At 39.5% G+C, this 13,065-nt stretch overlaps 1 protein-coding gene across 4 annotated transcripts in view; it reads left to right on the forward strand.

The window, feature by feature from the left end:
* Nucleotides 1–13,065, forward strand: part of nrxn2b (neurexin 2b) — a 581,101-nt gene that overhangs the window by 281,171 nt on the left and 286,865 nt on the right. The gene's annotated exons all lie outside the window — the stretch shown is intronic.

The following is a 13,065-nucleotide window of genomic DNA, read 5'->3' on the forward strand; positions in this document are numbered from 1 at the left end:
AGACTGACATTTCTATTCTACCTAGAAAGACAGTGTTAAGATTCTGGAAGAGTACAGTATATAATTTGTCAGTGTAACTTTCTTCATCAGTTTTGAGTCAAATGTCAATTTTTATGTGGTCGGATTTTAGTTAATGTGTATTAGGGTTGTCTGACATAAGATGTCAGCCACAACTGTAAGTTTTTTTTATTTATTTTTTTGCAGCATTTCTTCTTGATTAAACATCTACTACATTTATGCCACATTCTAGGAATTTAAAATGTACCTTATAAAGTTCAATCAAAAAAATTCAAAGTCACCATCAGGCATGAAAGTGGTCTCACTGTATGAGAAATTATACCACTTAATATGTGCAGAGCCTCTGGCATTTCATACATTCCAATAATGCTTAGAGGGTTGTATTCCCTGGTTGGCCACTAGATGTCAGGCAAGCACTAGGAATGTGATTGTTTCTGTCCATTATTTACACTGTGTGTGCGTGTGTGTACGTGCATGTGAGCAAACACATACGTGCGTGTCATCTGCAACGAGTAACAAGAACTTTGTCACTGACTTGGAACTCTTGGATTTGGCTCTTTTGTAAGGAATACACGATATGACCTTGTGCAGCAGTCCTCTGCTTCGATGCCATCCAGACACACAAAACATAACACAAAAAAGAATGTGAAAGCATAAGAACAGGTTGGACAGTCTAGGATGAGACGCCTGCAGTTGATTGGGAGCACACCAGGTGCAAGAGAAAACAATTTATTTAAATTAAATCTGTTGATCAGTTTGATCTGTGACTAAAACTAGGAGTCTGAATAAGAGATTCAGCCTAGAAAGCCTCTACTGGAGGGTCCATGCATATGCGGTTAGGGACAAAAACCTACCAGAATAAGCAGCACTTTTACTAATGTCATGATCACCTGTCAGGAAGTATGTTCAAAATCCCTAAAATAAGGGGGAAAAATAAAAGTATTTTTAGCAAGCCAAATTTAATCTTTAAAACTTTGCTGTCACATAATTGCATCATACAAGTATGAACAGTGTGATTTGATACAAATCAGAAAAGCAGGCGGCTGATTAAATTTGGTGGCATTCTGTGACAAAAATGCATCTTGATCACTATCATACTAATTGCAGTGATACACTGCTAGCATTTGCATATAGCAGTGTTCTTCCTTTGTCCTATCTGGTATGATTTGACTATATATCAAACATTCAGTATTTCAACTATTGACCGACTGGAAATGTTCAGTCATTTTAAATAGAATATGGAGTGCCTTGTGAAGTGAGGGATGAACTTTGTGTTTTTGTGTACATTTTGAACCTGCTTTTCCACCTTAATGTGACTGATATGATATGAAGCAGAGCTTTACCCTACAGCCTCAGTCAGGTGAGGGTGTCAGGCTGACGATATCTGTTTGGAATGTGGCCTTTCAGCAGGCAGCAGAACCTTTTCTTCACACTAGATGAGATCAGATTTGGCGTGACATATGGGTAGCATGTGGGGCATGAGGACTCCATCTGCTAATGTCATAGCCTTTGGCCAACTTAGCCGCAGGTGCACACATCAGAACACGCTGGAACACAGACCTGTCAGCATGTATCAAGGAGAAGAAAAGTGACTAATTAGGATTCAGTTTGTAACCATCTCTGCAGCAACATTTAGAAAACACTAGAAATTATCAGTAATGGAATCAGTGGCATGTCTTCAAGGAAGACAAGTAAGTCAAGGCCAGCCAGATTTGTATCTATTATCTAGTAGTGCTTCAGCTTGCACAGTAATTTTACTATCCGTAACCACAACTGGATTCCAGTCTCATGTCTCAGTTGCCTCGGTCCCTTTTTCCCACCTTTTATTTCTACCAGCCAACAGTAATATACTGTAGATTACTAAGACTGACTTTTCCAGCTACTTTAAATTGCTGAGAGCTCTCAGGGATTGGCAGTTATGAGGCATATAAGTCAGTGACAGCATTTCTAGCCTAAACCTTCAGTGACTTAGTCTTCCCTAAATTAATACAAATAAAGACTTAACAGCAAATAACTTACAATTTTCAGTTTATCCTCTATGTGAACTTGGTTCACAAGTGTCATCTTCCTCTTATTTTTTGAAATTGTTGTTATGTTGTTAGGTATTATGTTAGGGAATGGGCGGATTCATACCCCTTTTGATATTAACTCCCAAAAAGAAACACTGGCTTTGCTGGGCTTCTAACAGCAGGTGTGGGCTAAGCATCTCATGGTGTTGGTTATTTTAGGTTTAGTCTGGACACAAGTTAATTTGACGCAAATTGTTTTTCGACTTATGTCGCGTCCCCCGAAACCAATTAACAACACCATAAGGTATACTCTACAATTAGAGAGAGAGAAAAATCTCAGGGAAATGAGGGAGCAGACCAGTGAGGCAGATGAGTCAGAGCAGCAGGATCTGAAGATGCTTCTTCTGATTTAGGGAGGTCCTAACCCATTAAACTGTCACAGGCTGGTTCACAAAAAAGAGTCTTACCTAGATAGTTTCAGATAGTTAGAGTTCTCATGTTGAAGAATTGTTGCTTTCTATTTTTCTTGCAGGGTGTTTGGTAAAAAATCTCGAGGGACGAGGGATTTGTGAATAGTGGTGTCAAGAATTAGAGAAAAAAATTATATGTTTCATACAAGACACAAGCACGTACATCTCAATAGGACAACAACTGTTTTCAATTTACCTGCAATGTGCAGTGGAACATTTAAAATAAGCAGATCCAACAAACAGACTGATGACTTTTATTGTACACATTTATATTCACAAATTGATCTTGACTTATTAGTAATTTTACAGCAACTTGCTGTCACAGAACAAGCCTCTAGTGGACATTTGAGGACTTGCAGCTTCATTTTTCAGCAGCAGTTTTCACCACTGAGATTATATCGTCAAACCAGACCCATGTCATTCTGTTCCGGCAGGTTAGCTGAATTTTGAAAAAGTATGCCTTCACAATTTCTATTCTGAATAGCCTGAAAAATCTGATGACCATGAATCACTGAAACAGGACAAAGTGGAAAGTTTATATGGGAATAATTACAACACACTCCAACCCCTTTACCTATGTTCTTAATCACCTTTACTTTAACATACAGTAGCTTAATAAGTAACACTCTTCAGTAACTTAAGTAAACACAACACACTTTCAGTCTTGAAAGTGTATAGAATCCATACTCTCAGTTTTTTTTTTCTCTCCATATCAATTCTGGTAGAGCGAAAGACTCTGTGGGTGGTAGAGATTTGTTTACTTGTACTTAAGAATTTATTTTTATATAACTCAATGTGTGAAAGAAGGAGCCTGCTTGACTGATATTATCTGATTATATATGAAAAGCAATCAAAGCTAAAGAAATAATAAAATTGTTAAATAAGATGCAATGCCTAATTTATTTGTATGTAGCAGAGACAAATATGTGAGTAAAACTGAATTATTTTAATATAATTTAGTATTTTTCCTGATGAATGAATCTAGGTAGATGTTTTATTTTACCTTGTTTGTTTTTTTATTTAATGATACCATACCCTGTGAGAATAGCACAATGATGACTAATAGTACTGAGAGGAGTTTTTTTTTTTTTTTCTAACGCTGGCATATGTTCATAAATACCCCCACACAGAGCTTATATGTGCAAATGCATTAAATGAATGAATGAATGCATCATATTATAGGCAGAGAAATTAATCTTTTGATTTTGCCCACACAGGGACAGCATGTCTTTGTCACTGGGACTAACTCCTTTCTCCTGCCACAGTCATAACTGCTTCTACTAAAGTTGTCAGATGCTGTAGGGGAGGATATAGGCACCGTCATTTGCATTTTATTGAATTGTCCAATCAATCTCTATGTATTAAACTGGAACACCCCCATGTGTTTCATAGAAGCATGACAACTTAAACCATGACTACTGTAGTATAGGTACAGTCCTTGTGGCTGTGTAGCTATTTTTACTGCAGTTACAGTACATGCATTTCTAAGGTTTCACTGTTGTTTTCCATTTGAATGCTTATTTTGTTCAGACTAATTTGTATTGAATGGGGAGTTTGTATGCTGCTCCTCCGCACTTCTCTCTGAGCAGATGGCTCTCATAAATATTGAATAATGAGTTTCCAATCATTCACTTAATACATGAGTCATCACATTCTATTTCAGCCAAACAGAGGTCAAAGATGGATTTGCAGTTGCCACATGAAGTTGCTCTTAGCATACAAAACATAGAGTAGAAATTTGAACATGTATTGGAGTGGGTTATTTATTGAATGTATTTTGGAGACTCTGATTGGGATTTGATTTTTAAAAGTAATTTAATGCATCAATGGAGGAGGGCCGCTCTTAACTTTATCAAACTCCAGGCTAGATGTGAAGCAATGAGCCAATGGCAGAAGTACGGTATTAGCATAATGCTTTAGATCTGTCAACCATCAGAGACACACACATCTGACAGATCTGTTGGAAGAAATCGATTTCACATATCCCATTATTACAACTAATGAATAGTTGATTGTGTGATCCTTGAGGTGGGTCAGCTCAGACAAGCAATCGTCTAGCAGTAACATGCTGTCAGCCAAACATCTCTGGGACTGAAAACCATACATATAAATATTCATTAATGAATATCATGTCAATAAATGTGATCACATTTTATACATCTTTAAGCTCATATGCATTTTTCTTTTATGTGATTATTGCTGTATAAAGCATCCCAGAGGAGAGAAGATCAAAACCTTTGCCGTGCTTAAAATAAATGCACAAATGAGCCAAAAAGTGATGAATGCTATGCACTCACAAATAAAAACCTCAAAAATGTAGAGTAGCTGAAGGAAATTCTAAGCATGTGATAGACCATGACTGTAAGACACCCACCGACCTATTAGAGCTTTGTCCAGCATGCTTCACTTCATAACTTGAAAGTAATGCTTTATTCTGATTCACTGTCCGACAGCCTTGAAATTTCAGCGAGCGTTTCAGGCCCTTTATTCACAGTCCAGAAAGAAACAGAGGAGGCAGATGAAGAGACCAACACTGAAAAAGCACAGAGAGAGAGAGAGAGAGTTTATGTGTGTGTTTGTGACGTGTGTGTTGGCAGACCTTGACAACTGCTGAAATGTGACCAAATAAGAGAAACGAAAAACAAACTACAAAAACTAGTGGTTTCATCACATGGCAGTGGGCGTTATCATTTGTCTGCTTTCAATATGCTTCCTCCGCTCCCTTTCCTGTCTCTCTTCTATTCGAACTTAAGTCACCTTACGTAACCTACTATGTAATCTCCTCACCTGGTAGACCCTACCAGGTGAGGAGATTGCCTGCCTGTCGGTTTGGTCTAATGAGAATTGTCCACACAAATGTTCCACTGCCTACTTGTGGTGCTACCCTTGAGATCATTTTATTTGGGAAAGCTAGAAAAAAGGTCAGGTACTCTGCATGATTTCTGCACTCCTGGTCCACCCACCTTCTTATGTGTCATATTGAACATTTGAAATTTGTTGCAGCGTTCAAGGGGAGTTAGCATTCTGCTGGTTCAGTAATTTTCAGTAACATTAACTTTTGCATCTTTTGTAGCACCAGCAGACTAAATGATTACAGAATATATAACAAATCCAAATAATTTCAAACAGCAAGTTGAATTTGAATGTTCATATTTCATATTCTGCAGAAGTGCCAAGGGTGTTGACCAAAGTTTCTTTTCCATCTATTTCTTTTTTTCAGAATTTCATGAACAAACAAAACAGTCATTGAAATTGACCAAATTGCAACATGCAGGTCCAGGACCTTTTTCTGGTGGAGGTGGATGTGGCCGCCTGGACTGCATAGCCTCAGTCCATAATCAGTCTGGTTCCTTTCAGCGTTACGTGTCTCTGCCGACAGCTTAGATATGGACTCATTACAGAGGCTTTAATGAGAGAACCGGCACCAGCCTGCAGCTGTCGTAACCCATGCTACCTCGCAGAACTGATGGCTATCCCATGGGACATTACCTTCGTCCTGCCACAGCATGCTGGGAAACGTGGTTTAAATCATAAATCCGCCCTCCCCTGAGACCTTTATCTGGGGAACAAGGGAGACAGATGTGAGTTGGAAGAGGAATAATAATAATAAAAATAAAAAAAACAAGGGCATGAAGGGAACTGATAAGAACAAAAAGAAGGGTGCAGAAGGTATTATGAAAGGGAGCACATGGAGAGAGAAAAAAGTCAACTGAGAATATGGATTCTGTACACTTTCAAGAATAAAAGTGTGTTGTGTTTGCTTAAGTTAATCTGAAGGGAGTGCTACATTTCTTTTGAGGGCAAGTGGAATGTATGATTCATTTCCTACGTCTGAACATCAATCTTGCGTCCTCTCAACATCTCCCCACCTCAAGTAGGTCTTCCCACCATGGTCACCTGCCTTTCCACAAGCTTTCATCCGAGGTTATCTTATCATGGATTCTAAAGCACAAGCGCGCCCCTCCTGCACAGGGGTAAGAACAGTGGGAAAGAGATTGTGTGTGGCCCAGACAGCAAGCAGTGAATACAGATAATGGTGTGTGACAAGAAAGCATCATACACACACAGAGACACACACACAGAAACAAGCAAACACACACAGCCTGAGGATGCTTTTTCTCTCTAATTGGCATTTAGGGTCAGGACTTTTCCCCACTTTCCTTTCCTCTTGCTGACCCCTCCCTATCCACATTCTTGCTGGTCCGACACACACTCACTGCCCTCTCATCTTTTTCTTTTCTTTTTTTGCCTGTTTGTGATGCAGCACCAGTAGGAGTTGTTTGGGTGTGGCTGCAGGAGTTCTGTTTTGCTGTTGTATCAGTATTCAGGAGTGTCCTCAGACGACTTCCAGACCTCCCATACTTCCATCCCCCCAGTCACTCTCATTCACCCGCAAAATTACATCCTGTCTAAAATTACCTCTGTTCTTAGAGATACAACTAATAATTAAGATCAGAAGAGCTATTTCACAGGGACACAGTATTATAGAAAGGTGGAGGGATTTGGTTAGACTCTGGGAGAAAAGAGGACGGAGCGGAATAAGGATTCATCCATGGGGGAGGGTCTCAATATAGGTGTATCTCTGCATTTTTATCATATGATCTTATCTACTTGTCATATATGACGTAATGCTGCACACGCACACACACATGCACACACATGCACTGCCTTTCATTAGATCTGCAGTGATCGGCCTATCTCTTTTGAGATAAGAAATATGATTTCTTAACATAGAAGCCAAATGGAATTATTGTCAGGAGGTCTTATCTTGAAAACCATGACGAGACAAGTAAATCATGTTTCTTGTCATATAAAATATAATATACTGTGGAGCCTTATGTAACTGTTGCTGTTATCTGCGTTACCATTACTGTAAAAATGCATGTCCATTTGGGTCACCCTTTTGAAGAACACTCTATCCTATAAACCACATTCACTAGTGGAACAGCAATTTGAGCCTCTTTTTCTCGATATCGCATGAACTGCTATGTTAGTTATTTTGAGCATTATGCTGCAGTGACTCTGGTGGAATGATGGAGAAAAAAAAACATGCACACACAAAAATCCATACAAAATGTATAATGTGTATAGTATTGGTCTGCGCAGTCGGTGCAAACACAATTCAAATTTAGTCATTGCTTGGCTCATTTTTAAACAAGTCACCTCTCAATCTGAAAGTCAGTGAAGGCAGTTAACACACTTACTCTTCATGACTGATGAAAAAGCACCCCTGGGTCTACGTATAAGGCATTATTTGCATATCTTCCATCTGTAAATTCAGCTCAGCCACAAATGTGAGAAAGAAAACTAAGTGGGAAACATTTTTCTCACTGTAAAGTTAAACAAATGTATAAAGATGACTTCATTTTTTATGTGTTAGCATTATTTACAAAATGCTCCATATTTTCTTACTTATTTTACCATAACTGCAATATGACTCTGTGGCAGGGCTTTAAGTGGCTTGTTTTAAAAACATATCATTCCTTTGGTGGAACAGTTAAAAGTGAAATGAGACATGAGGTAGATGTTAATCAAAATTTAAAAAAAGAAAATAGATGTATGAAGCCGACATAAGATTATACCCTCCAGCAGGACTGCATGAAAAATTCAATTTTAGGTTGTCAATAACTCTTAATAGCTGAGGTTCCATTATGCTGCCTGCATCTTTGTAGGATGTAAAAGGTTTCTGAAGAATCGTGTAACAGCGGCTATCCTTCAATAACCTGTTTTGTCAATTTGTGTATTTGAGGAAGACATTGCTCTTTGGGAAGCACAGTTTGTTCTAGAAATACATTTTTCCAAATCTATATTCATTGCTTTTGGCAGGATGGTTATACTGTCTGCAGATCCATGGGTTTGGTGGGAATGTCAGGATTATTTTAGATCTCCTGGATGGACTTCGACTAAACTTGGTGGAACTAGATCTGTTTCAGGAGTAGACCCATTTAAATTTTGTCCAAATCATCAAGGGTAGCGCTTGGATTTTATTCCTTATTTTTTTAAAGAATTTCTTCAGATATGCAAAAATTATTTGACCAATTTCCAAGAAGCTTTGTTGTTGAGTAGTAGTAGAGAATTGCTTTCTTGGGGGAAGTTTGCATGCTATGGAATGCAATCCTTTTGTTAAAACTAGCTCATCATTAAAAACATGCTTCTGTTTTGTTTTTTTTCTTGAATCCAATGGCATGAGGTTTCCTCAGTGTTGCTGGTATAAGAAATTTAACAAATATAGCATCACACAGTGTTCTTGGATTTCTTAGATTTGCCAGTCATCTCAAAGTCCATGTTTGATCTACAAACAGGATAAGAGTCATTTTGCACACTCTGCCCTCAATCATTGCCGTGGCATTTACTATGAACATGGGGTTAGACTGTAGGGGAGTGGCAGGAAGGACTTTGGTGGCCATGGAGTTGTGGTCCCGCCGTCCAGACACCGGTCGACTGGAGTAATCAAGTGTGAAGGTTGTGAGGAGCAAACAGCCATTAACCTCCCAAACACCAGCCATCATTACCATCTGCACAGAACAGAGGTTAGAGTGTGTGTGTGTGTGTGTGTGTGTGTGTGTGTGTGTGTGTGTGTGTGTGTGTGTGTGTGTGTGTGTGTGTGTGTGTGTGTGTGTGTGTGTGTGTGTGTGTGTGTGTGTGTGTGTGTGTGTGTGTCGATGCTGGTTTGTAAAAGAGCTGGGGCTGCTGAGAGCAGTGTGTGTCTCCTCTGTTGCTGCCTGCTGGATACTATTGATTGTGAGTGTGTCTGATGTGAAGTGTGTGAGGTCACATTGCATGACTGCTGCAGGAACCGTCAGTGAGTGAGTGTGTGTTGGTGCAAATATGTTTCTGACTGTATCTAATGGTACTTTGACTTTGGGTCATTTGCATTCATATATTCTTCTTTTGATTTTGGTCGAATGTGGGAAGTGTCACACTGTCTGTCTCTCTAATGTAAAAGCAGTTTTATTAAATCAGCATTATTCCCATATGGCAGTACAGTATGGCTGGGCTTGGCATGGCCTGTTTGTGACTGCCTGTTTGACAAGCCAATGTGTTGGCTGGTGTGAAGCTATGCTGAACCAGCCCATCTGTTCTAGGCTAAGTTGGCACAAGGGGGAACTCGGTCGGAGCACGCTTGAGGAAAAGAGCCTCGACCCTGTGGTTTGGTGAGCCATGGCATCCAGTTATCTCCTGACCATAAACAAGGATGTGATGGAGAACGTCATGAACGTCATGAGCAAACTTGTACTTTTGTTGGAACCAGTACTGCATTGCTCTTAAACAAAAATTATCCATGTAGAACTCATACTCATGTGATTGATCTCTGTGTGGCCAAAAAAGGAGGAAAAAATACATTTTTTAGTGGTCTTAACTTTACGTTTTGGGAGTCTATGTGATGTATTCAGTTAATTCTGAAACATTAATCAATTATGAATATTTTTCTCATTTCAAAATGTGTAAACATAGTGAAGGGTCAAGGTGATCTGTTATCCAGGGTGGTTCCTAGGAACCACTGAAGAGAATATGATCTGATCCCACAAAGAAGAACCCGGCACTGTTGATTGTATTGTAATTTGAGTCCTTCGGATGCCACACACAGATCTGCTCAATATATCTTCCACATCCTCCCAAAACCAGATGTAGTGAGATTCTCCTAGTGTTTCATTTAACAGCTTGTAATCTAAGCCTGGCCATTGCTGACTATGGTCTGTGAACTGGGACACATTTTGTGTCTGAACTGGTTACCAAAAGGAAACAGGACCAGAAAGAACAGTTGGTGACACAAGTGGTGCAAGTTAAAGGGCACAAACGTAAAACTGCCTGGGCAGGAGATATAAGAGGAGCTGGGAGTCTAAAATACTCAAAATGTGGGTCATGAGATAATATGATGAATGAAATAAAACAGATCAAATGAATACATGATTCAAACTGAATTATCTTCCTCTGAGAATATGGGGTGAGAAAATGTCTTGAGCAGCAAATGCAGCTATATGTCAATCAAAATACTCCATAAATCACCTCATCCATCTTGCCTTAGAATTTAATTATGTTAATGTCATTGCCAAATTGCAGCATTGTAGTTGACAGTGTATATTAATTAGTCATGACACTATTATGAATTCATTCAACAGCATGACTAAAGTTAACGATCCGTTTTGATTCCACCACCGTAGTTGAGGTCAGGACAAGGACAATAGAAAAAAAAAGTGACCTCTGCAATAAAATGACATAACTGAGTCAACAATAACAATCATGAGCCTTAATGAAGACTTTAATAATAATAATAATAGACCTTTATTGTCCCACAGTGGGGAAATTTGTGAAAGATGTGATGTGATCTCACACTTTCATCAGTATTATGACCCACATGGCTTTAAATACATGAGATATTTATGTTTTTTTTCTGTTTTGTGAATTCAGTTTGACTTTTTTTTTAATAGCTTGAGACAAAAAGTGTTAGTTTTAAAGTGGAGTGAATTGAGGTTAGATGCAATCCTTAAATATACAATAAAATAGCAGTCATGTATGATTATGTAAGTGTGGGTTTATGGGTTGAAGTAAGCTGTCGGTATGCTTTTCACAAACTATGTGGTTTAGGTTCAGTGCAGGGATTATATGTGCAGCATTTAAACAAATCTGTTGGTTTGGGTTGAAGAAGAGCATTAAGCTGCTTGAACATAGGAGACAACAAGCTGTGAATATCAATAGCAAGTCACACAGATTCTGAAGAGATGCAGTTCAGCTGCTTCCAAAGCAAAATGATGTGTGTTTGTATGTGTGATTGTCTGTGTGTGTTTGTGTGTGTGTGTGTGTGTGTGTGTTTCTTGTTTGTCTTCAGGTAGTAGCTTAAAGCTACTAGTCTTTCGAGCGAAGAGAACATGTGAAAGGAGAACTAGAATGGTTACACAGATGACATGGATGGAAGAAAAAAAGTTGTTAGCAAATGTTAGAGAGCGTTCCTCTTCATTAACGGAACCAAGGAGCCATGCCAGGAGCACAGATGGCAAAGAGAAAGCATGGGGTTGACACTGCAACCTGCACCACACAATCACACACCGTACATATTCAAACAATCAAAGTAAAATAAACCACACGTAAATCTGAGGGAGTCCTCAGACTTGATAGTTTTTTGATATTCATTTCAGGAATGAGTGATGCACAGGACCTGTCCTCCATATCCCACTGCTGACACATGTGTCATCAACGCAGTGCTCCATCCCTCTGCTGTGCTGACACTGCATTTCTTTCTCCATCCCAGTTTTACAGAAACACACACACATACACTCTGCATACACACAACCTAACATCTCAGTTAAACTTTAACCGCACATTTTTTTGACAATAGATCTCTGTCTTTCTTCTTTTTACATCATCTGGTGGAAACACACACACCTACAAAGAGGCATGTGTGCGCACGCACGCACACACACACGCACACAAACAAAAAAGCACTCCTTGACCCCCCAATAGTCCAATTAAGAGCCCTGGTGTGTTTGTGCAGCAGGAAAGCAAGGCATTGTGCTTGTGAGTGGGATCTATTGTGAAAAGTATGTACTGTTCTCTTCTGCAAGGTTGTATGGAAGAGCAAGCTCATACTTCTCTCTCTCTCTCTCTCTCTCTTCTCTCTCTCTCTCTCTCTCTCTCCTCTCTCTCTCTCTCTCTCTCTCTCTCTCTCTCTCTTCTCTCTCTCTCCTCTCTCTCTCTCTCTCTCTCTCTCTCTCTCTCTCTCTCTCTCTCTCTCTCTCTCTCTCTCTCTCTCTCTCTCTCTCTCTCTCTCTCTCTCTCTCTCTTCTCTCTCTCTCTCTCTCTCTCTCTCTCTCTCTCTCTCTCTCTCTCTCTCTCTCTCTCTCTCTCCTCTCTCTCTCTCTCTCTCTCTCTCTCTCTCTCTCTCTCTCTCTCTCTCTCCTCTCTCTCTCTCTCTCTCTCTCTCTCTCTCTCTCTCTCTCTCTCTCTCTCTCTCTCTCTCTCTCTCTCTCTCTCTCTCTCATCTCTCTCTCTCTCTCTCTCTCTCTCTCACACACACACACACATGCACCTCCCACAACTGTAGGAAGGAGGAGGCAATGTAAGCCTCAGTTCACAACCTGCAAAACACCTAAGCAACACCACCTCCATTTGTTACATTTGAATTCATTTTTTGACACCAGCTATGTGTTTCTTCAACCTACAATATGTTACCACACAAATCTGAATTTAACAAAAGGCCCTAAAGCCAACCTTATGCAGACAATCCCCTCCCTGTATCCCACTAGTATAATCTCAAGAGCAGCCATTGCACACATGCATAAAATATCCTGGCATTGGTTTGTCTTTTCTATATACACTGGAAGCTTTTCTCACCTGTGTGCAAAAGCTGCAGTTCTGTGTGAGCTTTACAGTTGTGTGTTCATGTACAATATGCTCTCCAGTGTACAACAGGGGGTTGTCTGAGGTCTATCACCTGGTAGTAATCATGAAAATAAATAAGTTGTGCTCAGACTGCACATAAGCATATCCACACTTTGATTACAGTACCTGTCTCCATGTTTGCTAAGCAATAATTTTATAAAGGCATCTTCCTCAATGTCTGCTGTTTTCCT

This window comes from Antennarius striatus, chromosome 23, assembly GCF_040054535.1.
Source record: "Antennarius striatus isolate MH-2024 chromosome 23, ASM4005453v1, whole genome shotgun sequence".
NCBI lineage: Eukaryota > Metazoa > Chordata > Actinopteri > Lophiiformes > Antennariidae > Antennarius > Antennarius striatus.